Genomic DNA, 26916 nt, shown 5'->3' with positions numbered 1-26916 from the left:
ATGATTTATTTTTGCTCGTTTTTTTTCTCTCTCTCTAATTATCTATGTGCATGAGACATTTTTTAAAAAAGAAGTACTTAAAAAAAGTGACTCACGTAGACGTGGGATGGAGCTAGATGATTCTGTGTATGCTGAATGATGTATGAATAAAAATATTCAGAGAGCAGACTTTACACAATATGAAAACCTACTGCTTCAGGTTAGCTGTCATTACTCCCCTGGGGGCAAAGAAGACCACTCTGAAAATGCTCCAATTGCCAAAGTTGCCTGTTTTAAGCACAGATCTTTGGAAATCCTTTGCACGATGTATGAGCTTTTTCTATCTCAAGAAATCCAAGTCCCTTCATGACTCAAGATCAAACTACTACCATCAGCAAAAAGCTTGTGAGCCACAGAAAGAAACTCCTACAAGATGCGGGGGCGGGTCTTGTTCTGCACAGTCTAGACTGTTCTGTGAGATACTCATGTCCCTCAGACGTTAAGAGGTACTGAGGGGAGGAAAAAAAACCTAAGCAAAAAAAAGTTCTTGCAGACAAGTTAAAAAACTTTGTTCTAACTGCAAACTAGTCTGTCTTTAATATGCTAATGTGCACTGGAACGCAACCAAGAGCAGATACAGCAGGCAGTGTTTCGCCAAACTAAATTGACCAGGGAAATATTTTCCACAAAACTACAACACCCTCACCAATCACCAGTGTTCCATAGAAATCAGTTTGGAAACACCTGTCTAAAGTTAATAGATTAGAAGAATTAGAACAGATTAAAAGAACATTCTGGGGCACCTGGGCTGCTCAGTTGGTTAAGCAGCCAACATCGGCTCAGGTCATGATATGGGAGTTCATAGGTTCGAGCCCCGCATCAGATTTTGTTCTAACAGCTCAGAGCCCGGATCCTGTTTCGGATTCTGTGTCTCCTCACTCTCTGCCCCTCCCCCACTCCATTCTGGCTCTCTCAAAATTAAATAAACATTAAAAAAAATTTTTTTTTAAAGAACATTTTGCCTGGAGAGACCCAAAGTCTTATTTTTCTTTTTGAAATAAACACACATCAACAAATAAACACTCTTAGTCAATACAAGTCAGACAGGGACAAAGAGGAGAATCCTAACATGTCAACTTAAGGAGAAATTAGAATAAAGCTCTCTGATTTTCAGGTGAGGAAAGGTGATCGTGTCAGCCTAGGGGCCACCTAAGCTAGAAGCTGGACAGAAACCCTGTGGCTTTAAGGGACTGCATTCTTGTTGGGGGAAGCAGATCATTTAGGAAAACAAGGATGATTCTGCAGGGAGATTTCAGGTGAGCCCCCTTGTTCATCAGTCTCTTGATGAAATCCAGAAACTCAACTAAAAGACAGCTTTCACACCTGCTGTCCTACCTCTGGGGCTTAGAACAAGGGCTAGGTGGGACAGAGTGAGCCTAGCATCTGACTGGGAAAAAAAGAATTTAAAAATAAATCACACAAAAATAAAAACATGCAGGGGCGTCTGGGTGGCTCAGCTGGTTGAGCATCCGACTTCAGCTCAGGTCATGATCTCACCGTTGGTGAGTTCGAGCCCTGCATCGGGCTCTGTGCTGACAGCTCAGAACCTGGAGCCTGCTTTGGATTCTGTGTCTCCCTTTTTCTCTGCCTTTCCCGTGCTCACACTCTCTCTTTCTCTCACCAAGATAAACATTAAAAAAAATTTTTTTTTAAATAACATAAAATCAAAACATGCTTTCTCAAAAGCTATTCATTCCACCACCCCCCCAAATTCTAGTTTCTCGTCATACATTTTCTTTAAAAATACAGTTAAATACATTGGACTGAATCAAAGTTACCTGACGAAGTCGCTCGCACACCAGAAAAGTTGTGCTAGATGCTAGAGGACACCGTTTGGCACTTCCCGGATTTCATTTGCACATTTTCAGTTGTATTGCTATAAATGTACCCACCGGTATGCATATACATTCACAGTACACTTCATGTACAATGTTGACTTGTTTTTTGAGAAAAATTCTCCTCAACCTGTCAATTGTGTCCTTTGCCAATGTCTGCTCCCTTCCAAAAATGCAAAGGCAGAGGAATGTAAGTTGATGTTGACTTCAATTGCTTTAGGTTTGGGCAAAAGGGCAAACACAGTGCCTTAAATTTTCACCAGTACCATGATTCCTTCAAGGTCTCTGGGAATAGGTGTTTTTAAAATCAATTAGGAATTATGCTGTGTGATAAGTAACTTAAGTGACGCGCCCAAGTATGTGTGCCTGCCTGATCATCTTCTGTCAAAATTCTATTCCCCTTAAAGATCCCATTTCAGTGTACTCTTTACCCCATATTCTAGGATGTTCTTCCTGGAGGTGACCTCTCCTTCACTCTCTAATGGGTCTCCACTGAAATTCCCAGACAATAGCTTGAAACTGTTATGTTAAATAAACAAGGAGGGCATTAGACTGAAGTAGCTTTAAGGCAGCAGGGACTCTATGAAATAGACCAAAATCTAAGTCTGTAAATGCCTCCATGTTAAGAAATCAACAGGCTAAGGACATTCAATCATCAACAGCCAATCAGGCTTACATTACAGCCAACAGAAATTTTCTTCCTCTGCTTCCACACCTTCTCTGTATCGTCTCTTCCCTGGCTCCTGTCAACCAAGAGCTCCTAACCACTTACAGTTTAGCGCTGCCAGATTCAAAACCATTTTTGCTCAAACTCTAAGGATACAAAGCAATGGAACCAGGAAAGGGACGTTCCAGTGGTGGACAGAGGAGATGAGAAATGGTTCCAACAGTTGGGGAGGGGCTGGTGAGGCAGGGAACCCCAAGGGGAACCTGCAATCTTCGAAGGAATAGTTCACGTGGAGCCAGGGGTGGGGAGCACAGGGAACCCAGAGCAGAGGCACAGGGTTCACCTCAGGCCAGTTTTCCCAGGGGTCAGCCCTTGTGTCTAGGTTTTAACACTCATACTCGGGGGGGGGGGGCAGGGGAGAGGGCAAGCAAGAAGAAGAAACTACTGTAAATTCATATTTGGAGAATATTTTTAGTCTTGTGTTTTTGACGTGTGAGCTGCCAGCACAAAATACACCAAACACCATCCGAACTCCCTCAAACCAAATAAATAAATGAGAAGAGAGACTGCTGAAAACCTTGACAAGCAGCTTGTCAAGAAAAGCTGTTTTTCACACAAGAAACCTCCTTTCAGGACCCTAAATCCTACCGACTTCATTCTATTTGCAGTCTTCTTATCTGTTAGTATCATAACGGCAAAGTGTAAATTGGACCCAAAAAACCATCTTTGTTTTTAAAGCCAAAAACTGATCAAGGACTTCTGTCCACATTTCAAAAGGCTATATTCATATTTCAGAGATTTATATATATTTTAGAAAGGGGTGCATACTGACTTCTAGGATTGAAGCAATATTCATGGCTTTGTGTTATGTACAACGTTCTTCAGTATAGGTCATTTGAAGTAAAGTTTTAAGATCAGTTAAGTTTGGAATCAGTGTAGATATTGGAATGAACATTTTATCACAACTATTTGTGATGTAAATAGTGTGAAGCCGATACACGTGGTAACATCTTCTACTCTGTTAAAAACTGTAACACAATTGCTCAGGACTAGTAGCTAGAGACCCAGAGAGAAGGGGCGGGGCGGGGGGGGGGGTGAGCTAAAAACAAAACAAAGCAAAACAAAAAAGGGGGAGGAGGCGGCAAAACGATCCAATTTCATCTCTCCAGCATGAGAAAGAGGGAAAGAGAAACCAGAAAAAAAATTCTTTTTAAATTTTAGAAACCTGCTGGAGAAGAAACCTAACGACTTTACAAAAGCAGGCAACAGCTTCAAAGATTAAGACTGCCTAGGCTGAATCAGATACTATTAGGGTTTGATTTCTCAAATATAAAGTAGACCCTACGCATAACAGCCAGAGCTAGAAGCGGGGATCGTGGCTCCATCCGTCACACACAGGGGCCCTCCAAACCTGCCTGGTAGGTCACCACCCACTCCTTTGGTTTAAGTTCTGTCAGACTTCCCTGAAAAATACCAACAGGTCACCTTCTGGAGGCACAGAGACAAACCATCATCACCAATCTCCACTTGAGCTTGGATCAGTCTAATAGTTTCTTATCAAGAAGCTGCCAAACTAAGGGTAGGGCTTTCACGGGGGAAGAGAAATGACAGAGTCCTGGTGCCCAGCCATTCAGTGCCAACAGGTGGATCCTGGGCTCTGTGGGAAGGAGGAGAGGCAGGAGGCTTAGACAGAAGAATACTTCCAGATATGGTTACAAGAGGGAAGCAAAATGAACTAGGACAGCATTTACCCTTCCCATGTCGTGTCACAGGGTAACTGGGGGAATACGTCAAGATTCAGAATCTCAGACGCACACAGTAGAGACCAATTTATAAAGGTGTTTTGTTGTTGTTGTTTTTACCCTCAAGAGCGCCAAGATTTTTCAGTGGATCCCAGTGTTCCAGCTGAATTCTATAGCTACCCACCTTCTCAGAGCACCTGCAGGCACAATTCTCAGTTCCTCAGGGATGTGTCTGTTATCTGCCTTTTTCAGCTTGAATAGTAGAGGTCCAACCCTGGCAATTATTCTAATTCATCAAGTATTTTCCTCCAAAAATGTATTTAGGAAAGACACTAACAATAAGCCGTTTCATACTGACTCACATTAAAATACTTAAATATGTATTCAGGAAATGAAGCTTCCAAGTTATTTTTTCAATACAGCTTTAACATATTTCAAACCCGACAAAAATAACCCAAGAAAGAAAATTCATATCAATCTAACTTATAAATAATGATGTAAAATATTAACTCAAACATGAGCAAACACAATCTACCAGCACAATAAAAGCTTAACACACAACAACTAACTAGTACTAATTTCAGGGATACCACGATCATTCGAGAACAGAAATTCTACTTCTAGGATTCATAATAGTAAGCTAAGTAAGAAAGACCTTACAATTATCTCTATAGAGGCTAAAAACGCATTTGATAAAATCAAAGTCTACTATGATTTAATTGGTTAAATTGGGAATCTATGAATACTTCTAACTATGGCAAAGATATTAATAAAAATGTATCTCAGCTCAAAATCCAGAATCAGGCTTTAATGGTGACACCTAAGTAGCAACGTTAGTGGGACAAAAATGGCCACTACCAACACTCTATAATTTTACACTTTCCAATTAACAGCAGCCCATGCAGTTAGGAGAAAGTCATTGTTACGGACTTAGATTTTGTACCCTGCCACCCACAAAATTCGTATGTGGAAGCTGTAACCCTCCCAATGTGGCTAGGTGAAGAAAGTAATTAAAAGAGGTCCTAAGGGATTAGTGTTTGTAAGAAGGGATACCAGAGAGCTCATGCTTTCATTTACCTCCCTCACCTCACCTTACACTTTGAGCCTCCAGAACTGTAAGAAATCAATGTGTGTTACTTAAGCCCGTCAGTCTAAGGTATTTTGTTATGGCAGCCCGAGCAGAGTCAGACAGTCATGAATAATAAAAATTGGAAAGGAAGAGGCAAAATTATTATCTTTGCAGATGATACATCTATCAACCTAGGAAACCAAAGAGAAGCAACTGAAAATGAATGAAAACACTGAGAAAATTAGAGGATTACAAAACTACTGTACAGGTTTTCTTATACACACCGAAGCCAACAAAATATGAAGATCCAGTTTCGAAGAGCAAAAGGACATACATTCTCGAGAAAAGTTTTAACGTGTATAGAATCAAGAATAAACCTTAAGATCCTACAGTGAGACATTAAAATATGACAAATTAATGCAAAGATGCAGTTTGTTCACAGATCAAACTCACTGTAAAGATGTTATTCTCCCAATTACTGTAAATTCAATGTCACCCCAACAAAAATACCAACAGGAGTATTTTGGAAACTGGGAAATTTAATTCTAAAATGTGCATGATAAAAAACAAAAATAAAATGTGCGTGGAAAATTAACCTCTGGGAATTGGTGAGGAAATATGGGGGTATTGGCCCTCCTGGGTATTAAAACATACTATAAAACTAATGTAATTAAAACAGTTTGTTACTAGGCCAAGAAGAGTGAGAAAAGTGGGGCAAATTTATTTTAGAAATAGACATGATACACACAGACTTATTACATAATAAAGCTGGCATTTCAGATGTGGGACAATGATGGATTATCCAATAAATATGTTGGTACAATTGGCCAGTTATGAGGAGGGGTATGTAATTCTGGTTCTATTCTCATGTCCTACATCAAAATAAATCCCAGATGGCTCAAAAATTTAAATGTAAAAAATAAAGTTGTTAGAACAAAAAAAAAAAAAAAAGAGAAAGAGAACATAAAAAAAAAATTCCCATAAGGAAGGCCCTACTAGGCAAGGGACAAAAACCCAATGCCATAAATTAAAATATAAAATAAAAAGGAAAGAGAACTGATAAATTTGCATTAGCATTTGAAACGTTTGAAAGGCTAAGAATACCAACAACAAAATGAAAGACAAATGACAAAGAGGCAACAATACTTGCAGCCTCTAAATTAGACAAAAGGTGAATTTCTCCCCAACAGAATGCCTTCAAATCATTTTGAAAAGGACCAAGAACCCGGTGTCAAAATGGAGAAGGTTGGTTTTGCACACTGGGCTCTCTCTCGGGAAGCAGTTAGAGATGCAGAAGAAGGTGCAGGAGGCTCCCAGGGGAGTGTTCTCAGGGTCAAGCTCCACAGGGGAGAGAAGGAGCCAGGGCCCCACAAAAGCAGTTGTTCGGCAGTGAAATCACAAGACACCTGAGGGTCTGAAGCAAGGACAGGGACTGCCAAACTGGGAGTCAGGGATTGAGCCCTTAGAGTCCCTTATGCACTAGGAGTTAGACATGGGTACTCCCTGGAAGGGAGTGAGATCTGAGGCCAGCAGGCTCTCTTAAGCAGAGGTGGGCCTGAAAGGGGTGGGCCTGGAGAGGAAGCTCCTTCCGCTACAGCCTGTGCAGCAGCTGAAGGAACATGAGCTTCCTTCTTGAAGGGCAATCTGGGTAGCACAGCTCAGCAACCTCCAGGGTTAATAAGAGCCGGTTCACAGAAAAAGACAAGCCAATGGCTACTGAACACACAACCAAGATGTTCAACTTCATTCACAACTAACACAATACCAAGATAAAATAATGGTTAACGCAGAGTTGTTAATATTGAGACTCCTATACCTTGTTGAGGAGTTCGAATCCCTAAAGACCTCTTTGGAAGACCATCTGGCTTATATTTCTAAATTCGAAGTGCATATATACCCTTTGACCCAGTATCTTCACATTCTGAATCTGTGAGAATCATTTGTGTGTGTGTATCCAAAATAGGTACAAAGCCCATTAATGCTGGTTACTTGTTTGGAGTTCCATGTGGAAGGGCAAGGATAGGTCACATGTTTCACTTTATTTCCTTTCACACTGTGATTTTTTTTTACCCTATATATGTATTAATTTTTAAAATAGTGGTCCAAAAGAAAATCTGAGCATGAAATCAAAGTATCTACCTATACAGTTAAGTTTATGACCTATGCTCAAGATGTTTTCTGTATCTGGACAACCCCTCTTGTTTTCATTCTACTAGAGCTAGACTACCTCCTGGATTGTTTTACAGTATCATAAACATACTCCCACATGCAAGCAATCTGTATCAAGTCTCTAGATGCATTTGTCCTCTATACAGGAAACTACACCAATTAAACTCAAATCCAAGCAGTTATTAACACTTTTAGAAAGGAAACTGAGCGACTTAAATACTGTGTACCAATTATATTGAGTGCTCATAGTATCCTAATATAGATTCTAACTTAATCCCAACAACCCTAGCAGTTATGTCCTATCACTCCCCAATTATCAATACACAAAGGAGTGTACAAAGGTTAAATGACCAGTTCTATGTAATACAACTAAAAGTAGCCAATGTCCAGTCCATATCTAGATGTTTACCTCTTTCTACAACATCCTTCTGCCTCCCATTTTATTTTTCTTTTGGGTTCCAAAGTATTTTGTAAGCATCTACTGGTAACTTAAATGGCTGGTATGATTAAGTACAAGTGGTCTGATTTCCAATTTATTACTTTTTTTAAAGATTTTTAAGTCATCTCTACATCCAACATGGGGCTCTAATTCACAACCCCAAGGTCAAGAATCCCATGCTCTAAGCCAGCCAAGCACCATGATTTCTGTTTTAAAGAAGACTGATCAATAATAACTGGGAAATGTGTCTCTCTAGCTCAGAAAGCTAAAATTTCATATATTAGCACCCCAGCCTTCATCTTCCTACTACTATCTCCTTTCGAGTAGCCTTTAACCTGATCCTAAAGCTTTACCAAGGAATTGAAAGCAGGTGGTATCTCTGCTCAAGCTTTCCTTTTTGGATTGCCATCTAGACGATAAGAGGGAGTATGTTCAGCCAAAAGCAGGGGTAGGAGTCCAGCACTATTGTTTTCCTTTTCGTCATTAAACTTGAGGCTAAATAAAGGAAACCTATGTATGTTTGGATGCACTATTTGAATATAAAGGGAGAAAGATCCACAAAATTCTGAGACCAAAAAAAAATAAACAGAAACCACCCCACAATAAAATCACGAAGGAAAAGATGGTGTTTCTCTTAAATGTTGAGATAATTTATCTAATGACTTCGAGAATGGTGGATACTTGGAGTGTGTTCCTGATTTTCTAGGGTAACTGCTCCCCAAATGACAAATTACCATTGCTACCAAAAATTATACTGGAGTCAACGGTAGGATCTTTTTAAAAAAGATTTTAATTGTAAGTAATCAGGATGAATAATGGTTTGGCTTAAAAAAAATATATTGAGAATTCTGAACCTAGAGAGTTTTGCTGTTATCCAGAGGAGAGATGCTATTGCTTGTGCTTCACTAACACGGTTTATCACTTCACCCAGACCCTTCAATGGAGATTTCTCTGTTTCTCACTGCCGACCATCTGTTGTCATCTACACCCAGGATCTACATAAATCCCTACTAGTTGCTGTACCTCAGAAATGCCCCCCCTTAAAAAAAACACGAGTTAATCATTGCTGCTTTAGAAGTCTGAGAAAGGGGAATGCGTCTAAATATACCTCCCTACCCCCCAATGCATGCACACGCACACACGGCAACTTTCATCTATAATTTAGGAAATGGAAGCAGTTCGGCAACAGTTAAAGACTAATTTCTTATGCTTTTTGTGCATTTACATAATTGATTCGCTAGATAATGCACTCTGCTTCCTTATTTAATAAACATGTTAATGATTTCAGACAATTACTCAAAACTGCCTACAAGTGTCTGCCTAAGAAAAGCAACAAAAAATAATTAAAATGAAAATACACACCAAAAGGCACATCCTTCATATCACATTACACAAGATATTAAGTCAATATGTCACCCTGTCACCAGTCACTTGCTACCTGCTGTTATACATTTATTCAAATTCTAATGTATTAGCTGAGGCTGATACATTGGTTAGACACCCAAGCGGGCCAACACACAGAGCCAGAGAATAAACCTGGTGCTTTGTCAGGGTAGAGGCAGTAAAATAGCAGCAGCAGAAGAGGGGGGGAGACAATAAAACACGGGCTAGAAACAGAAGGTTGAAGCAGACATTTTCACAAGAAAACCCACTTCAGGCTATTCATGGTGGGGGGCGGTCACGGGGGAACTAAATGGATTCTATTTCCTCTGCCCCCCTGAGCACTCGAGAGCACCAACCGGGACAAGTGTCACAATAGGTCCGATGTGGGCAGATGCCTCCTGCATTCTGGCCATTTTCAGGCCGTCTTATTTTATTCCCCAGGGCGGTCACGTGAGTCAACCACAAAGCCATGGCCTGAACCAGAGACAGGTTCATCACCAGAGGGAAACGGAAGCCCACAGGCTGGGTAGCTAGGACTCTGGCCCTCCACGGTGCTTGGTCAAACCACTTGGGCTTGGTGCTTCCAGCTCCTGATGGATACTAAGTCTCTGAGGTACTGCAACTCATAGCCATCTTCCCCAGCCGTCCAGGTAGAGAGAGGAAGGTCACACTTGACAGGTGCAAAAGGACACGGAGGACAGAGCGTGGACGTTTCTAGCCTGTGCTGGAAGCTAGCTGATTCTGGCTCAGGAAATCTTGGCTCCAGTACTCCCACAACACAGACTAGGTTGGAGACCAATGGAAAAAAAAAAGAGGAAATTACTTGAAAAAATAAAAGGGTCTTCTATTAGAAAGTAACTTCTTGTTCTGCTAGAAAGGAAGATAATAAGGAAGACTCCTTAACCAGATGATCCTCCTTTCTCAGCCCAGGTAAGGGAGGCACCCATGATCTCAGTTCTCAGGCAGGAGTTACCAGTCAGCAGCAATTGTGTGTGTGTGTCTCCTACCTTCAGGGTTTTACCTACCTACTTTGTTATAAATTCTACCTGCTTACAGCCTGGGGATCGTGTGGAGGAAGTGGTGAGAAACAGGACATGGCAGAAACATAGCAGTTCATTCAGAATCACCTTAAGGAATACATACACTTTATCATCAGAAAGGTTAAGGAGAGCCAGCAAGGAATTCCAAACAAGTGTTGCCATCACTCTGGCAACAAGGTGGGAAATGATGTGAAAGGGATGGAGACATGAGTGAGGAGGTCCTATCAATCTGGATGAGAAGGGGACCAAAGGCAGGGAACAAGGGTGTGGCAGTGGGGACCGAGTGAAGTGAGCTAAGTGACAGGGGAGGATCAAGGTTTGGAACCAGCAGACCAGAACAGCTAGGAAGAAGGTTGATGCTGGTCTCCAAAGGTTGGAAGTAAACAAGGAGAAAAGTAAAAGGTAGAAGAGCAGGCGGGGATGAGGGGGAGGTGGGGGTCACTAGCTCTGCTTCGCTCATGTGGGGTTACAGATGCCTAAGGCACATCCAAACACAGGTGTTCAGAAGCCAATCCTGGACTTCTGGCTAGTAGTTCCCCCTTCCCAGACATTATACAGTTCACTCAACTACAAAGGCAAACAAGGGTGATCTGTTAGCTAGCCATCAAATCACCTCGCTTATTATCTGGAAGCCTGTCCCTAGCCTCTGTAAGGAATGAAATCACACATCCAAGGCATGAAATACAAGGGATCCACTCCTATGGAGGATTATTAAAAGACCTAATAACTCTAACCATCTCTCCTCTCCAAAAAATGCAAGGACAACAACAAAAACAGGGTGGTGAGGAATAGCCTCAAGAACTTTTTAGCATTCTTGAAATTTCAGGGCCAACTTATTCAGGTCAGAAAGTGAAACAGATGATGCCCTGACCAAATGTTCAGTATCATTAAGAGGTCCTCATAAATCTACTCAGTCATTAACTTAAAATCAGATGCTAATGGTATCACGTGGTCTGACTGGTCCAAGATGGAAGGAGGTTTGGATGATATTTTGTATGGGCAAGAGTCTACCCAGGTGACCCTTTTTGAAAGCTGATTAAACAAAGGGAACTCAGAAACCCTGCTTACAAAACCTTACAAAATATAGAGAGGGGCTCCTGCTGAGTCTGTGGAGGCACCCTTTGCAGATTCCTACCCACGTGCTTGTTAGATGGAGACTCCCTTGCTAGCTCTGTTGGGGCGTTACATTAGGCAGCCTGCTCTGTTCCCCCTGATGATGCTTCCAACAAATGAACAGAAGTTCCATCTGGGGTTTCCAAATGCTGGAGTGTGGTCTGCTAAGCAAATGTAACTCTAGTGCTAGGAACTTCATCTAGTCAGCTGACTCTGTTCATGTGCTATCACCTACAGAAAAGATAGTCCCATCAAGAGCCGCCATGAGAAATTCAACCATCCCCAGCCTGTTGTGATCATTCATGTTACAGAGGACCTGTGGGCCGGAACGAAGAGTCCCCATTAGACTGCTTCCTCCCACATCTCTGTGCTCAGTTCAACTCTCGATGGTCCTTTCTGTCCCACTTCATCTACTACGAGATCTTATCTTTGGTTTGAACCCTGAGTCCTCCAAAAGTTTCCTTCTCTCCTATAGAATGCTCATCACACAAAGTTCATCAAAAGAACCCCACCACTACTACTACAAGTTATTCCAGCTGCTAGTAACATACCATTCTAAAAAAGTTTTGGGTTTTTTTTGTATTTAGTAATTTCTTCTCCTTCTTCCCTCCAGAGAGGATCTGAAGAAGCTTACAGCAAAGGGCAGATAGGCCCTTAAAAAAAGTCAGTTCTGAAGAAAAAAGGAAGCCAATATACTAAGCCCATAATCATCAATACAAAAGTGGAGACTGGACATCAACATTATCCAGGAACTTGTAGGTAACCACAACAAAAGGGAAAGCAGAAGTGATGACGCATACCTATATCCCAGAGAAGAAAACTTCAGAGCAGATTTGAAAAAGCATTCACTTGGAAAGCCCAATCGTTGGATAAGAATGCCCATTTCTTGTGTGACTTCCATATGACTTCATCCTGTTTTATACTCTATTTTCTTAATTATTTGGGAGAAAGAACAGGCATTTGACTGAGTCCAGAGTTCATCCTGGGATGCCTAGCTCTGCCATCACTAGCCAGGGATCCTTAGACCAACAGCCCTACCCTTCTGATACAACAAGAGGCAAGAAACATATATAACCCTTCCAGTTCTAATTTTACATGGTTTTAATCATGTGTTTTTAACATGTTTGAGAATATCACACATGGTCAAATCCCTGTACATGTGGAGAAATAGGACGGAATCCTCCTTTTCAATTAACTCTTAAGCTTTTAAGTTTTTGGACCTATCACAGGACTTAGGAGTGTAGTTCTGGGTAGCAGTAAGCCACATGTGACAAGGGGCATTCTATCATATTTATTAGAAGTAAAAGAAAAACACTTTAGAAAATCACTTGTGAAGCACTTACTGGCCTCATTTAGTTGATCCTGTTGAGGCTTCTAAAGCTCTGTATCAATTGCCGCTCTTTAAAATGGAATGCACAATTTAAAAATAATTATTTTAGAGCCATCATTTGATTGCATATGTGCACACAAACAGATCATCTCATAAATTTGGTCCATATTTAACGACCTTTTTCAGCCCTCCCTAGGCTAACACTATTATGTATAACAACCTTAATTTAAACCCACAGTCAAAAGAAAACATCCCTAATGAAACACAATTTCAAATTAGAGTTAAATCTGTCTCCTAGACCAAAATATACAAAAAGGCTCTTGCTTATATTTTTAAACTTCATGTGACTTATTTAAAGATTCAAGGTTTTCACTGAAATGAGGCATAGATGACTAAACTTTCATTTAGGCTAAATAGTAACTCAGGAAGAATTCTACTGGTGCATTTGGATTAGTTTCAGCACTCTTCTTCAAAATACATGCAAACAGGAATGACCAGGAGAACTATACCTTTGCTTTGTTCTGTTTAAAGCCATTGACCTAGGGCAGAGAGGTGCTTGCAGGAAAACTGCCATATCTCCACTTAAGAGAGGGATCTGTAATCATGATGTTGCTTCAGATGCCATTCAGGGATTTTTAAATAAAGTTCGACAGAACTATACCCATCTGCAGAAGTTTTAAGTTCTTAGAAGGCAAAGATTCAACCTTATGGAGCAGTACTATACAGGCAGTGGAACTTCACAGGTCATCTGGCCCAGAATGGCAATTAAGTTGCACACGTACTGTAACTTTCAACCCACTGTCCATAGCAGACATCACCAGCCAATGACAGATAGCACCAATTTACTCTAGACCCCAACGTGGCTTCACTTCTCTTCAACCTGGCATTTTTAGGCAGGCAGTATCAATTGCGCAGGAGGCGAATGTTTTTTGCATTCTTTAAGGTCATCCAAGGCTGATGTGGAGCTGAAGACACCAAACTCCAAGTTGGTTAAGATGCACAGTAGTTAAGCAACGAGCCAGGATTACACCCTGAACTCTATACTCTTACAGAGCGCTCTTCTATGACACACAAAGTGCAGTGTTGTATACTTACTACGCAATCACAACATGGAACAAGTGAGTAAATCAACACTTTCCTTGTGTTCTTTAGTGCCTTCCCCTCTTCTTTTGTGAAGACACGTGTGGATCAATGCACTTACTCATTACCAAGGCGTTATATTTGGGTCCCAAATGAAGCTTTGTAGGCAAACGATAAGTACTGAAACCTACCCCTAGATTCAAAAATATCCCACTTTAACACATCTCACAAGTTAGCTCCCAGAGGACGTATACTGCACACCAGGCCTGGCATGGCTACTATATACCTTAGGCTGACTATTCCCTTCTCCTCTTAAGGTTCCGAGATCTGATCCCCAATACCTTTTTTGATGACACAACTCAGCGAACATTTACTCTAAATACAGCACCACTATTTAATAGGCTCCTGTAAACACAGCGCTGATAGGTACGAGGCAAAAATCAAACAAAACATCGCTACTGCCCTCCATGGCCGGTGTCCACTGTGAGCTGATGGTTTGTCCTGCCACTGGCCATACTCATCATCAAGGCCCAGTCTGCTTTGGAGCCGGTGAAAGGGACTGTTCCTCTTTCTCCTTCCAGCTGTCAGTCAGAGTAGCTTGGGAAAAAAGCCAGGACTATTTCCAACCCTCTCTCCAACTCCAGAGTTTCCCTCTAGATATGCAAACTAAAAACGAACAACTGTACCTTCTCATCTCTGCCAAAACTTCCTGGGAGAGAATCATAAAACCAGGAAAGGCGGCAGCAGCAGAGAAGTACTTGTTATCAACACATGTTCAACGGACGTCTTTCTGAAGTCAACACCTAACACTCCTATTCCCGTAAAAATTCCCCAGTTCTTAAACTGGACCAATAGCTGAGCTCTGGCCAACACTCACTATTAAGAGGCCACCAGAAAGAAGCAGCGAGAGGCAAAGTTCTGAGGAAGAGGACAAACATGCCAACCCACTCTGAGGAGCAGAATCATTATGGGTCTAAAGGGATACTTTCTTGTAAACCACATTTGGGGGCAACAGTCTAATTTATCTCTTTAAGTTGTATCCTTGAAAAAATTGTGTTTCAAGTATTTATTGAAGCTAAGTACGCTTCTAGGTGGTGGGGCATTCACCAGTGAAGCAAGCCAACTAACATCTCTGCCCTTGTAGACTTCACATTTATGTAAAAAAACAAACAACAACAACAAAAAAAAAAAACCATGAGAGCAGGTTTTTGGTACATCTCTCTATGCATCTGTCCAACCATACACTCAGTTGTTAGGTAACTACTTCATACCAGGTTCGATGTTAGGCATGGAGGAAAAAAACAAGACCCTAACATGCAATCACTTACAGGTAAATAAGCAATCCACTACAGAATAATGGGCTCTTTAACAGACGTATGGCCAAACTAGTGATCAATGTACCTTACATTTTAGAAGACAAGTCCCAACCGAACTGGCTTTTGATGGATGAATACAGGCACAGCAAGGAGACTACAGGAGCAAAGGCTTCCCGACAGAGAACCACATCAAAGAGTCACGTGAGTGCAGAAAGTGCTCGAAGACCCACTGCAGCTGGGGTAAAAATTGGGACAAAAGGGTTCTGGAAGGGCAGGCTGAAGCCCCAAGGGGCTGGGTCTCAATGCCGTGTCCAGGTGTTTGCCCGTTAATCTGGGAGAATGGCCTGAGGAACCCATCTCTGGTTAATACTGTGTTCAAATAAGCTTACCCTATCACTTCTCAAATGGGATGAAGTGATTTGTCCCTCAATATTTTGATCCTCCTTCAATCCCCCCATGAATGAGAGAAAATTTTGCTAGCTTTCACCAGGAAAAGAAATGTGGGTGTGACTGGCCCAGGCTGGATAGGGCCCAGCAGAACCTAAGCAATAGCATTTTCTTCCTTTCAATCACTTCATCCAGTGAGCAGCTGTTAACCCGCTAGCTGCGCCAGACAGACTCTGTGGGTCTGATGGCTGTTAATAGGCTTTATTACCTTGTTGAGTACCTCAAACTCCAGTTAGTAATTACAGGGCACCGATGTGCATGTTTGGCTATATAATTTTTGTTAATTGATTTGCATGAAGGGATTTGGCCATGTCATACTCTAAATTTTCTTCCAGCTCTAAAACACCATGACTCTGCTCTATGGCTACATGCATCAGTAATGACCTTGTGTATTCTGGATTGTGGGTTTCATGCATGGGCTCCCTCTTCAATCGCTCAGAACCCTCAGGAGCAAAGTGCTATACAAGGACACACAAGGACATGGAGGGCCAGGCTGTGGTGGGACTCTGCCATTATCACTCAGGTTGGCTAGTATTTACTGCTCTCTCAGTAGTGAGCAGACTTGGTAAGGCTAAGTCACTTCCAGCCACTTGGACATCTTGCCCACAGTAGACTCACATAGCTTACTGATGTAAGATTTCAAATGCTTACATCCTACAGTTCCTAAGGAGATTCTCCACTTCTCCCTCCTGTCCCAACTGCAAGCTTTTAACCTACCCCCCTTCTCTCACCCCCAGTTCACCCTTTCACCTCCCCAAAGCCCACAGCTAAATTTGAAGATAATGCTCCTTGCCAACATTTTGCTTTATTCTGTGGGGTCTTTGAATGACATTCTTCCTCTTAGCATATCCTCTTTATGGGATGGAAAGGGTTACAGATGGAAAAGGCAAGACAGGAAGGACCCAGACATAAGCTCTCTCCATAGTTATATAATGGACATCCCTGAGCCCATCTGCAACCAGGCAGGTTGCTCTATCAGACCCATAAAACTTCTCATGCCCCAGCTTTCAAGGTGCAAAGTACCATCACTAAGAAACTGTGAGGCCACAGGACTCCATTACTAAGCGCAGTTCTGGGCAAGAGGTCCATGCAAAGTATCTGGAATGGAAAGAAGTGGTTCTCAATGTCTCTAGGTGACCTGTCATTCCATGTGTGTCATAAGCCATTTGTGGCTAAAAATAGTACACATTCTCAAGTGTTCAAATAATTCAGGTTTCCAATATAAATTAGAGGGATTGAAGGTGATTACCTAATAAAGCTCTTCGCACAGTCCTACATTCTGTTAGGCTTCCTCCAACAGCAAAGAAAGCAGTGGTGTTAGCACTCAGACACCCATTGTGTCTATGCCGCCAGGTGCATGCAGCCAGGTGTAGGCAGCATGGAAAGGTCATTGGTGAGGTTATTATGTCTGCCATGTCTTCTGACAGAAAACACACGTTGAGACTTCTGGCTGGCTCAGAAATAGACAGTGATCTAAGAACTGTGAAAAATGGTGGTTTTGCTTTACGTATGACCAAGGGGGCATCCACCTGGGCAGAGAGATCTTTGGGCAAATCAATGATACAGATACTATCACTTCCCTGGTTCAGAATAGGAGAAGAAGTATTTCTTTAGGCATGCATATAAACTTTAAATAGGCACACATATAAACCTTAAACACAGCCAAATTCAACTCAAAAGAAAGCACCTAGTGTTTCCACATTGAAAGGCAAAAAAATGGGGGTGGAGAGAGAAGTTCAAGACTAGAGCTCCAGTAGGTGCTAGACTTCCCTTCTTTAAAGGGATTCTGGCAGTTTAGGGATCTGTAGCCTCAGGCTTGGGAAGATCTTTGGAGGTAGTCCTTGGGCTACAAGGTGACGGAGATCATTCCAATGGGAAAGATGAAGGAAAAGACTCTTGTGTATGACGCCTGACAAATCATTTCATCTTCAGCTGTGGGAGGAAAAAGTTCCTCACCTCCTCCAGTAACATGAATTGCCCAACTACAGCAGAAACTTGACAAAGGCTGATGATGTGTTTAGATATAGCAAATGTAGTGAATCACTGGGCACAGCTTCAAGGATTCAAATACCTCAAGAAAAAAAAAACAAACAAAACAAAACAGCTGTTTCTCCTCCTCATATTCAAGGTGAAGGGAGACCCTAGGGTTTCAATCAAGCCAAGGTACAAATGGGCAAGTGTGCCTTCTGGCCTTTGTTTTCTGGAAAATGGGGACAATCATATAGAGAAAGATGCTACTGATGGCTCAGAACCCAACTGGCAGTGCGTTAACCCAGGTGCAACTCTTCACCCTCCTCACCCATGACTCTTCTGGAACAAATTCCCTTAAACATCTGAAGAAAAATCTCATGAGCTACTCAAAACCCAAAGGGCTGTTCTTACTCTTCACTGGGTGAGAAGCCAGATTCCTGTCACTTTTTTTTTTAAGAGCATGAAGCAAAGGGAAATAGTATAAAACAAGTGGGGGGGGGGGGGAAGGTCAGAAGTATTAAGATATTTAAATATCTGTTCCTGTTACCATTTTTAGGATAATTCTAGAGTTTTGTTTTATAATTCTTGTAAATGATCCAATAGTGAGGGGAAGCAGAGTCCACTTGAGATAGTAGGTTCCTTGAGTGGTTCTTTCAAGCAAAAGAAATAAAAGGCACGAGTCCCTTCTCCCTCCACACAGGCCAGCACCACCAACCCCCCCCCCCCCCCACCGGCAGTCCATGAGTCATAAAATAGCTCATGGAAGAGGCAGCTCCATGGAGTCTTCTCAGCTCTTCTCTATTATCTTCCCCAGAGACAGGGTGAGATGGCGCCAGAGAACAGCCCAGCAGGAATCTGTGGGCGTGAAGAGCAAACAGGAAGCCTGAGCCCCCAGGAGGTAGAGGCGGTTTGGGAAGGAGGAACATCTGGGTAACTGTGGCATTCTAAGAGGCCACCATTTAGGTTTATAGCCAAGGCTTGGAACTGTAAAGACCCTTAGGAAGGCACTTCTCCAGACCCCTCCACTTTACAAATGATGTTAAGAAAACAAAAGAGGTTCTTAAGCTTATTCAAGATCACACTTCTAGGACTTCATACTGGCCCATATTAAGGCTTTGCTTTCTCAAAGGATTTTCCAGAATGTACAACACAGCCAGGGCACACTGAGCTCAACACCATCTATCTTTTGTAATGAACGTTATATGGAAGAATCTGGGGACTATCAGAGCCTCAAGTCCCCTCTAAATCACCCAAGCAATAGTATGCTCAATACATTTTCAAGGTAGAATTGATCATTTTCTAAGCTTCAGAAAAACCAAAAAAAAAAAAAAAAAAAACCTTATGATACACATAGTAAATCTTAAGCAGAAGACTTAAGTTAGTGTCTCGTACATAGTAGGTGCTCATTATGTTTGTGTGATAAACAAATAACCAAAACCAAGTACTTTGGCCAAATAGGAATACGTTATGTCATCGGAGACATTAGGTTTTAACGACCTAAAGGAGGGAAAATGGCCCTTTGGGCATGATTGAGGATATAGGTAACGCCATCAACAGAAAAAGGGACTTGAATTCAGAGAAATTCCATGATGGGCATGGTTAACAAAGAACTGTGTGATGCTGGGGAATTAAGTTAGCATCTCTGTTTACCTACCAAAAAGTACAGTATCTTTTAAAGTTACTTGTGGAAACTAAGTGATGTGTGACTATGAAATGAAGTTGTAAAATTAATACTAGACAAAACTAGGTATTTGTGCTACACAAATACCATTTATCTGGTTCTGCTAAGCATCTTGCATCCAGCTTCATTGTTAACACGTTTTGCATCGTTCTCAAATAGCCAAAAGTTAAGGGGTACCCTCCCCACACCATGTGCTAAGCACTATGAAAGGCACTGAGAGAGGGCGCCTGGGTGGCTCAGTCGGTTGAGCGTCCCACTTCAACACAGGTCACCATCTCACGGTTCGTGTGTTCAAGGCCCGCGTTGGCTCTGTGCTGACAGCTCACAGCTTGGAGCCTGCTTCAGATTCTGTGTCTCCCTCTCTCCCTCTCTGCCCCTCCCCTGCTCACATTCTCACTCTTTCTCCAAATGAAATAAAAAGTCCTTGGGATTGATTTTATGTAGATCTGTGCCACTATTCTATACACCCCTAGCCCTAGAGACTAGAGCCCTGCAGACCAGCCCTAGCTTAGTGACTGCCACACAGTAGGCCACTCTTAAACAGCTGTGGAGTAAGTGGATGGATAAAGGCATGCACAGAAGAACAGATGAAAATGAAAGCAGCACTGGGACAGTCAGTCCATGCCTCACACCCACACCAGTAAAATTCCATGATCCATGGAGCTGCAGAGAACAATGTCAGGCCTCAGAGGCATGTGTATGTTCCTTGCCTAAAGCCAAATCCCAACCCCTAGAGACCAGGAGAGCCATAGTTCAATTCATGGCAGGCAGTGCCAAAGCCCTAAGCCAGCTGTACACTGCCTTGTAGGATGACTCCCCCAGTCCCCTTCCAGAAGAGTTTGCAGTGACCACTATCCCTAATGGGGTGTTGATCACATGTTAGACTTAGACGCCAAGCCCCTGTCCACAGAGTGTGGGATGAGCAATCCCATCCTGACAGATGTGATCTCCAGAGTGCTTGAAGTGACAGCGGGACTTTTCCACTCCTCCAGACAGCAGGGAAATACGTGCTCATCTGACTTGGCTTCAAGGAAGGTCTGACAGCCTCTTCCCTTGGCAGGGTCATCTCCACTGCACATCAGCCAGGTTATTTTTACAAGTCCTGGGTTCTCAACTTTCTAGAAGGGGTGGGGATGGACAAACCACTGAATTGGGTATTAATCTTCCATTCCACTTCTACGGTAGCAATATTGCTTATTAGCACAAAGTACTGCACATTTTTTGACCTCCTTGATGTCTAAATGGCTAAGTACCTCTTTACTTCCTGGGTAACTATCTTTGCCTTTATTGAGTAGCCGTTTCTCAGCCCCTGCTATGTACCAACCACTCTTCTAGTGCTTTAGAAACACCCACTTACTTACTCCTCATCCAGTCCTTTGAGAGAGGCACTATTGCTTCTTCAAGTTTGCAGATGCAGTAACCAAGACCCAAAAAGGCTAAGGAACAGCTCACCATCTAGATGGCTGCGGGAGCAGTCCTGACAGATCAAACTGTATTTGATGCAAAATTTGAGAATAAAACCACCCCATTCCTGTTTAGGGGTTAGTCATTGGGAGACAGTCTATGACACTTAAAGGATGGTGGTGGGGCCGGAGAGGGGAGGACCTCATGAACGATGTACATCGTTAATAGTGCATTCACATTTTTATCAGCATCTTTAGCTAGGGACAGAGGATACAAAGGGAAGCACATACAAAGGGAAGCCAAACGTAGTAGGGGCTTTGTCCGATTCAGCACAAGTCATTTCAGAAGTAGACCTGAGTACACTGTAAGCGTAGAGTAACAGATATACAGATACACAGAGATATATAAAGATAGACAGATAAAAATAGATAAAACAGGGCCTCTGTGTAAATATGTTAAGAACCTCCTACCCTTTGTTGATTGGAAAAAAACCAGCTCTTACTGGTCCTCCTACACAGAATGAGAGGGGGTAACTCACTCCACATGAAGAGTTCCAGTGATTAGCCTTTTCCGAGAAAAGGCCACACCTTTTGAGACCCATCGCTTCAAAGAGGTGGCTTTGCCTTTTTCTATATATTGAGCCACTCTCTCTGAACGTTGAAACATTAAGCCATCATCTAACCGAGGTGATCCAAGTCAACCCTGAAAATCTACTTGCTACCTTCTTATCCCTTTATCACCTACAGCCATCCCTTTCTTCCACCCAAAGCCCTTGTCAAAAACTGATAGTTATTGCATGCTAATTTCATCACCAATACCTGATCTGAATTCTAAGTAATTAGCAAATCGGGTAACCTGCGAGATGCTGATCTTTTTTTGTAACCACAAAAAAAAAAAAGCTTCTCGCGGAGGATATTTTAGTTCAAGAACATTTCCAATCAGGATACCTAACGTCGTGTTCCAAAATACCACAGTGTATTATTGCATTCATACATTTAGGCAACGTATTGACGGAGGTTAATAATGTACCTTCCCATCCATCACACTGCACTTTAAATGTGCAATGGCAACAAGGTGTACGTTATGCATGTTTTACCTGCTTGGGCAGCTGTCCATAAACAGGGACCAGCAATTACCAAATTCATTTTGCAAGATTCCCTTTTCTGGTGTCAATGAAAAAGCAGTTGTTCAAGCAGGAATGCATTGTGTGTTCAGGGAGAAATTTCATTTTGTGAAGATCTGAAGATACACCCAAATGATAGAAGACACAATTCCTATGTAATTTGGGGGTGGGGGATGGGAAACGAAAGGATCATGTAGTGAATTCTGAGATAAGGATTCGTTCTATCCCTTCTCTGTCCTCACCAGCTGCAGACCCTCATTTTTCTTATTTGTGAAATGGAGACACTAATATGTACCTACATCAGAAGGTTGTTGGGAAGCATCTTTTGTAAAAATGTCAAAGGGTTATATAAACTTGAAGCATCACCTCTACTGTTACTGACAGAGATCACTAATCCAACAAGAGACAAGACGGAGTTCAAGCAAAAAAGCAATCGCAAAGTAAAAAACCTGCCTCCAATTAGCAATGCCAGGAAAAGCTGTTCCTCGTTTGTAGACATTAGCTTGTTAGGTCTCTAGCCTTAGGTAACATATGTAAAGTAACTATGAGGTGAGAAAGATAACTTTTATAATTTACAAGTTCATGTTATATTACATATTTTTTCACAGCATTGTTGTTTTAACGCTGAACCACATTTCACACTATAGTATCTTACAGAGCTTTAATATTCAGTAAATAAGTTTGTTCTTAGTACTTCAAATAAATGTAAAAAAAAAAAAACCTGCAAAAAAACAGCGTTCTACAAATGCTGAGAAAGGTACACTAGAGAGAATGGAGTAAGGCCTCATGCTTGGTCCATTGCTGGTGCTCAGGACGTGCTTGATGAATAAATGGATGAATGAGGGCACTGCACGGCCGATAAGAAACATAGGAGCAAGTGGAGAATTTCAGAACTGCATGCTATTTTAGAGCTATCATAATTGATCATAGCGAAGACAGAATTCTGAGTGGGAACTCTTTAGGGGGTTATGAAGAGAACCGTCTTCATAAATGAGGACATAAAAGTCAGTTAGACAAAGGGAATTATTTTTTCATTGAGGGCCAACCAATACAATGATTTGTTCCATTAATGAATATTTCCATTGGAAATCTGGGGAGGATGTTTCTGGGAGGTATAGCAATCTAACAAGCCACTTTACACTGGGGAGGAGCATAGATCTGCTTTGAACCAAGTTCCCAGAAAAAGCCATTGCATTGCAAAGATTCACCAGGGTATCAATTTTGCTACATGGTGGGGGGGGGGGCACACAAGCAGGGGTCAACTTGTAAAACTGGGCAAAGAGGAGTTGCTCTGGCTGAAGCAAGAGAGTAGATGCTAGGGATCCCATATGAACCCCTTGGGATCCCATAGGAGATCCCATATGAATGGGATCCCATATGATCCCTGGGAGGGATCCCACACCCTCCCAGGCCCTATGTGGCTCCGAGGAACAAGGAATCCACAAGACCCATAGTTATCTTTCTGAATTTCTCCCACCAATTTAGAGTGACATGGGGCAGGCAGCATTTCATGGGACTTGGGCAGCATGGTGTAATAGAAGAAAAATACCAAATTTTGAATTTGACAGACCTGGTTCAAAAGCTGGGTCTGCCATTTTCCAGCCAGGTTAACCAGGGCAAGTGCAAAACCCCTCTGAGCTCAGTCTGTCTTCTGTGAAATAAGGATACATAGTATTTATCTCAGAGATTGGTTTTGAGACCTTCATGAGATAATGTGTATGCATCCACATAGCATGTGCTCCATGAATGTCCATTTTCACCCTTCCTGTCCTCTCTTTATGTTTCATGGTTTTCATTCTTTCAGCTCTACTATTGGGCTTGGTCACACTTAAGTGCAAAAATACTATCTTCCAAATAAGTCTTTATGTATTACTTGAATCTTTAAACATTAAGCATCTTAGAATGTGGCTGCAATACAACATTTGAATATGCTAATTAAATGTCATTTCTTCTCACAACCAATATGAACTTCAAATGTGTTAATCCAAAGACATTCGTCTATCTACTAAGGCCACTTCACAAGAAAGAATTCCTGGGGTCTAAATAAAAACACAGTGATCAACTGTGGCAACCGTTATATTCTCGTGCAACCAGTATGGAGTGTATATGCAGCCAGTGAAAATCATTATTTTGAACTATTTTTAATCATATAGGAAATGCATACACTATAATGTTTCATGCAGAAAGCAGAATACACAAATAGAGAATGCATACCAGTGCTCATTACTAGGACTTTTTACTGTTATATTCCAACATGAGCATATGATTTGCCTATAATCAGAAAAAATTAAGGATGGCTTTAATAAATGCTTCACGGTATAGTAATGACAGGCTTCCATGAACTTCATGGAGTTTGCTCTGAAAGAGCTAGTATTGTTGACTCCTATCACATGTACACATTTACACGTGCCCTGGGTCATCAACAGCCCTACAGGCCTAAGTGTGTAGAAGCCATCTGGTTAAGTCCTCAGTTCTAGGTCATTATGGTGGTAATAGCTTTCAACAGCTGATTTTGTTCTTTAACCATTAAATGAAAAAAAAAAATTAGAGCTAAAAAAGAAACCTTGGCAAGTGAGTATTTTTACAGAAACGAGTCTTGGCAAAAATCCTGTCAGGACCCACACAGTAGCCACAGAGGGTGAAATGTTCATCAAGGAGATGTGGCCAATGGGGGCATTTCTGGTGCTCCAACTCCTAAGGATCTTCCGCACTAGGCTTATGTGGAAAGGTCTTGGGAAGGAATCCACTGTCAGTAAGAGAAGAAGCAAGACAAAATTAAGTCAAGGCTCTTCTATTCCTGACATTCCAAAGTGTTTATGAATTAACAGATTTCCAAGAGTTGGCTCACCTAGACCAGGTGCTTTTTTTAATGGCTTAACAAAGAGGTCTAAGCTGAAGGTTAAGTGTTCGATCTATGGTCCCATAGTCCAAGAGCAGAGACCATAAACAAGGTCTCCGGACACAATGCATACAAGCTACTTTGGCCAGTTCCACAGCTGGGCTTTCTCTTACCAGTTTTCAGCTACTGAAACCCACATTACAATTCTTCAACCTAACACCAGAACCAAGCCCCCTATTACTGAGGAATATGAGAGGACACAGAATGGTCTCATGCTTCATTTAGTGATGTCAGAACAGGTCTTCCCAACTATGTCACTCACTGCACCCATCAGAACAGCTAAGGTGCACAGACTCAATATATGTTGGATGTTAAGTCAATGAATGAATGAAATGCCAATGGCTCCAAGTAGCTAAAGAAACACATTCAGCATGGTTACACATCATTTCCTCCCATGTAGTTCAGTGGTTTTTTCAAAATTCTACTTACTGTTTTCCAATTACCTATTCCTCCATTTATTTGTATGTATAATGGTATTTCTCTGTTGCTTCAGTATCAGTATAGCAAAGCATGGAAGGCTATCTAGGAATTAAACAGTCAAGCGTCCTGGGGCCTGAAGGACAAAGGACGGGGATTAGTGTTCCCGTACACACCAGTGGGTCAGGTAAGTCAGAGACTGGAAGCCAGTGCCATGACAGGGTAAGCCACCTATGCCTATCTGTCCAGAGACAAGTCAGCATTCCAAAACCTGAAACAGCAGGACATGCAGAAGGCTGTATAATCTGACGATAGACAAGGAAAGAAAACAGCACCAGCCACCAATATATAGACACGGGCCCAATCTTCAAGTAAGAGCAACTCATGCTTTGTACTTCCTACTGGAGTAAACGGGATGCTCAAGGAACAGACACAAGGAAACGGAGACCAAATGTGTGGAGACTGGGGTACACAGGTAAGACATAAAAACAATGGTAGCTGGTTAGGAACTACAAGAATCATAGCTATTCACGTGTCCACAGCTCATCTCAAAACATCCCAGGGGCACCTGGGTGGCTCAGTCAGTTAAGCCTCTGACTCTAGATTTCAGCTCAGGTCATGATCTTATGGTTTGTGAGTCCAGGACCCGCATCGGGCTTTGTGCTGACAGCCTAAGCCTGTTTGGGATTTTCTCCCTCCCTCCCACCCTCTCAAAATAAATACACATTAAAAAAAAAAAAAAAAAATCCCACAGCTAGCCTACCACCACACATTCTTGGAGGGCCTTTGATATGCAAAGGATTGCAATGAGCTCCTTCAAGACTGTTTCTTTCCAAAAAGGGGATGTTAACCCAGTGATTCACATGGAGAAATTTAAGGCAAGGCTGAAAGAAAATGACTTGCCTAAGGAGACAGAGACTAACTGGATCCAAATTTGTAGCATTAGAAGGTAGGCTCAAATCAACTGCTACATAATTCAAGTACATAGGTACCAAAATAAGCCAAAAAACAAACAAACACAAACAGAAAAAAAAAACAAAACCTCTTAGAACTGGAGATCTCATCTCTCAAGGGAGGGCAGATGTCTCTATCACTGGAACAGCGAATACACTGGCCAGATGGCTCAGTGACCTTTGTCAGATCAAAAACATGTGGGAAATACATTCTTCGATTTAACTCCTACATTAACATGTGGGTTTTCTTCTGGCTAAGTAGAAGATCTCCTCAGCACCTCAAACATTGTCCCCATATTTGTTGTCTTTCTGTAGTCTCCAAACCCCAAAACTGCCAGAGTTGCTGGCAGGCTGCTGATTTTCTTATGTGGTAAAGCCTCCCTACTTCAGACTTATTAGGGAGTGAGGGGGTGGAGGATCAGCAGATTACCAGAAAGTAAGTTTGCTTTTTCCTGAACCATCAGGTGTCACTCTTCTTATCAGGAAAAGCATAAACCATCTAATACAACCTTGCCTGGCAGAGGTCCTGCTTGAATGGAAAGGTAGAAGGCTTTGTAATTAGCACATCATCTTGCATGCTCTTCCATATCCCGCTCACACTCTACCCTTGAGCGCTGCTCCGGAGGGCCCTTTCCTCTTGAGCAGAGCTAGTGACACTTGGCTCTACCTCTGACACAGTTATCACCAGTTCTGCATCAGTAAAGCCTCAATTCACACTTTTTTTTTTTCCCTGTACCAGATCTGCAGATTATATAGAGGTTTCCTGTTAAGGGCTAAAGAGATCTGGAAGCTGAAAGAC

The 26916-nt window shown here is 42.0% G+C and overlaps 1 protein-coding gene and 1 long non-coding RNA gene across 2 annotated transcripts in view; both read right to left on the bottom strand.

The window, feature by feature from the left end:
- Positions 1 to 26916, bottom strand: part of RORA (RAR related orphan receptor A) — a 718773-nt gene that overhangs the window by 628237 nt on the left and 63620 nt on the right. The gene's annotated exons all lie outside the window — the stretch shown is intronic.
- Positions 1652 to 26916, bottom strand: part of LOC123386284 — a 35076-nt gene continuing 9811 nt past the window's right edge. The window contains exon 2 of the long non-coding RNA XR_006600080.1: positions 1652 to 24594. This is a non-coding gene — a long non-coding RNA (uncharacterized LOC123386284). The remainder of the gene's footprint in view (positions 24595 to 26916) is intronic.

The sequence above is a fragment of the Felis catus genome, chromosome B3 (genome assembly GCF_018350175.1).
Source record: "Felis catus isolate Fca126 chromosome B3, F.catus_Fca126_mat1.0, whole genome shotgun sequence".
NCBI classification, from domain to species: Eukaryota; Metazoa; Chordata; class Mammalia; order Carnivora; family Felidae; genus Felis; species Felis catus.
Note: the sequence above shows the minus strand (reverse complement) of the source record. Positions and strands in the feature narration are given on the sequence as shown.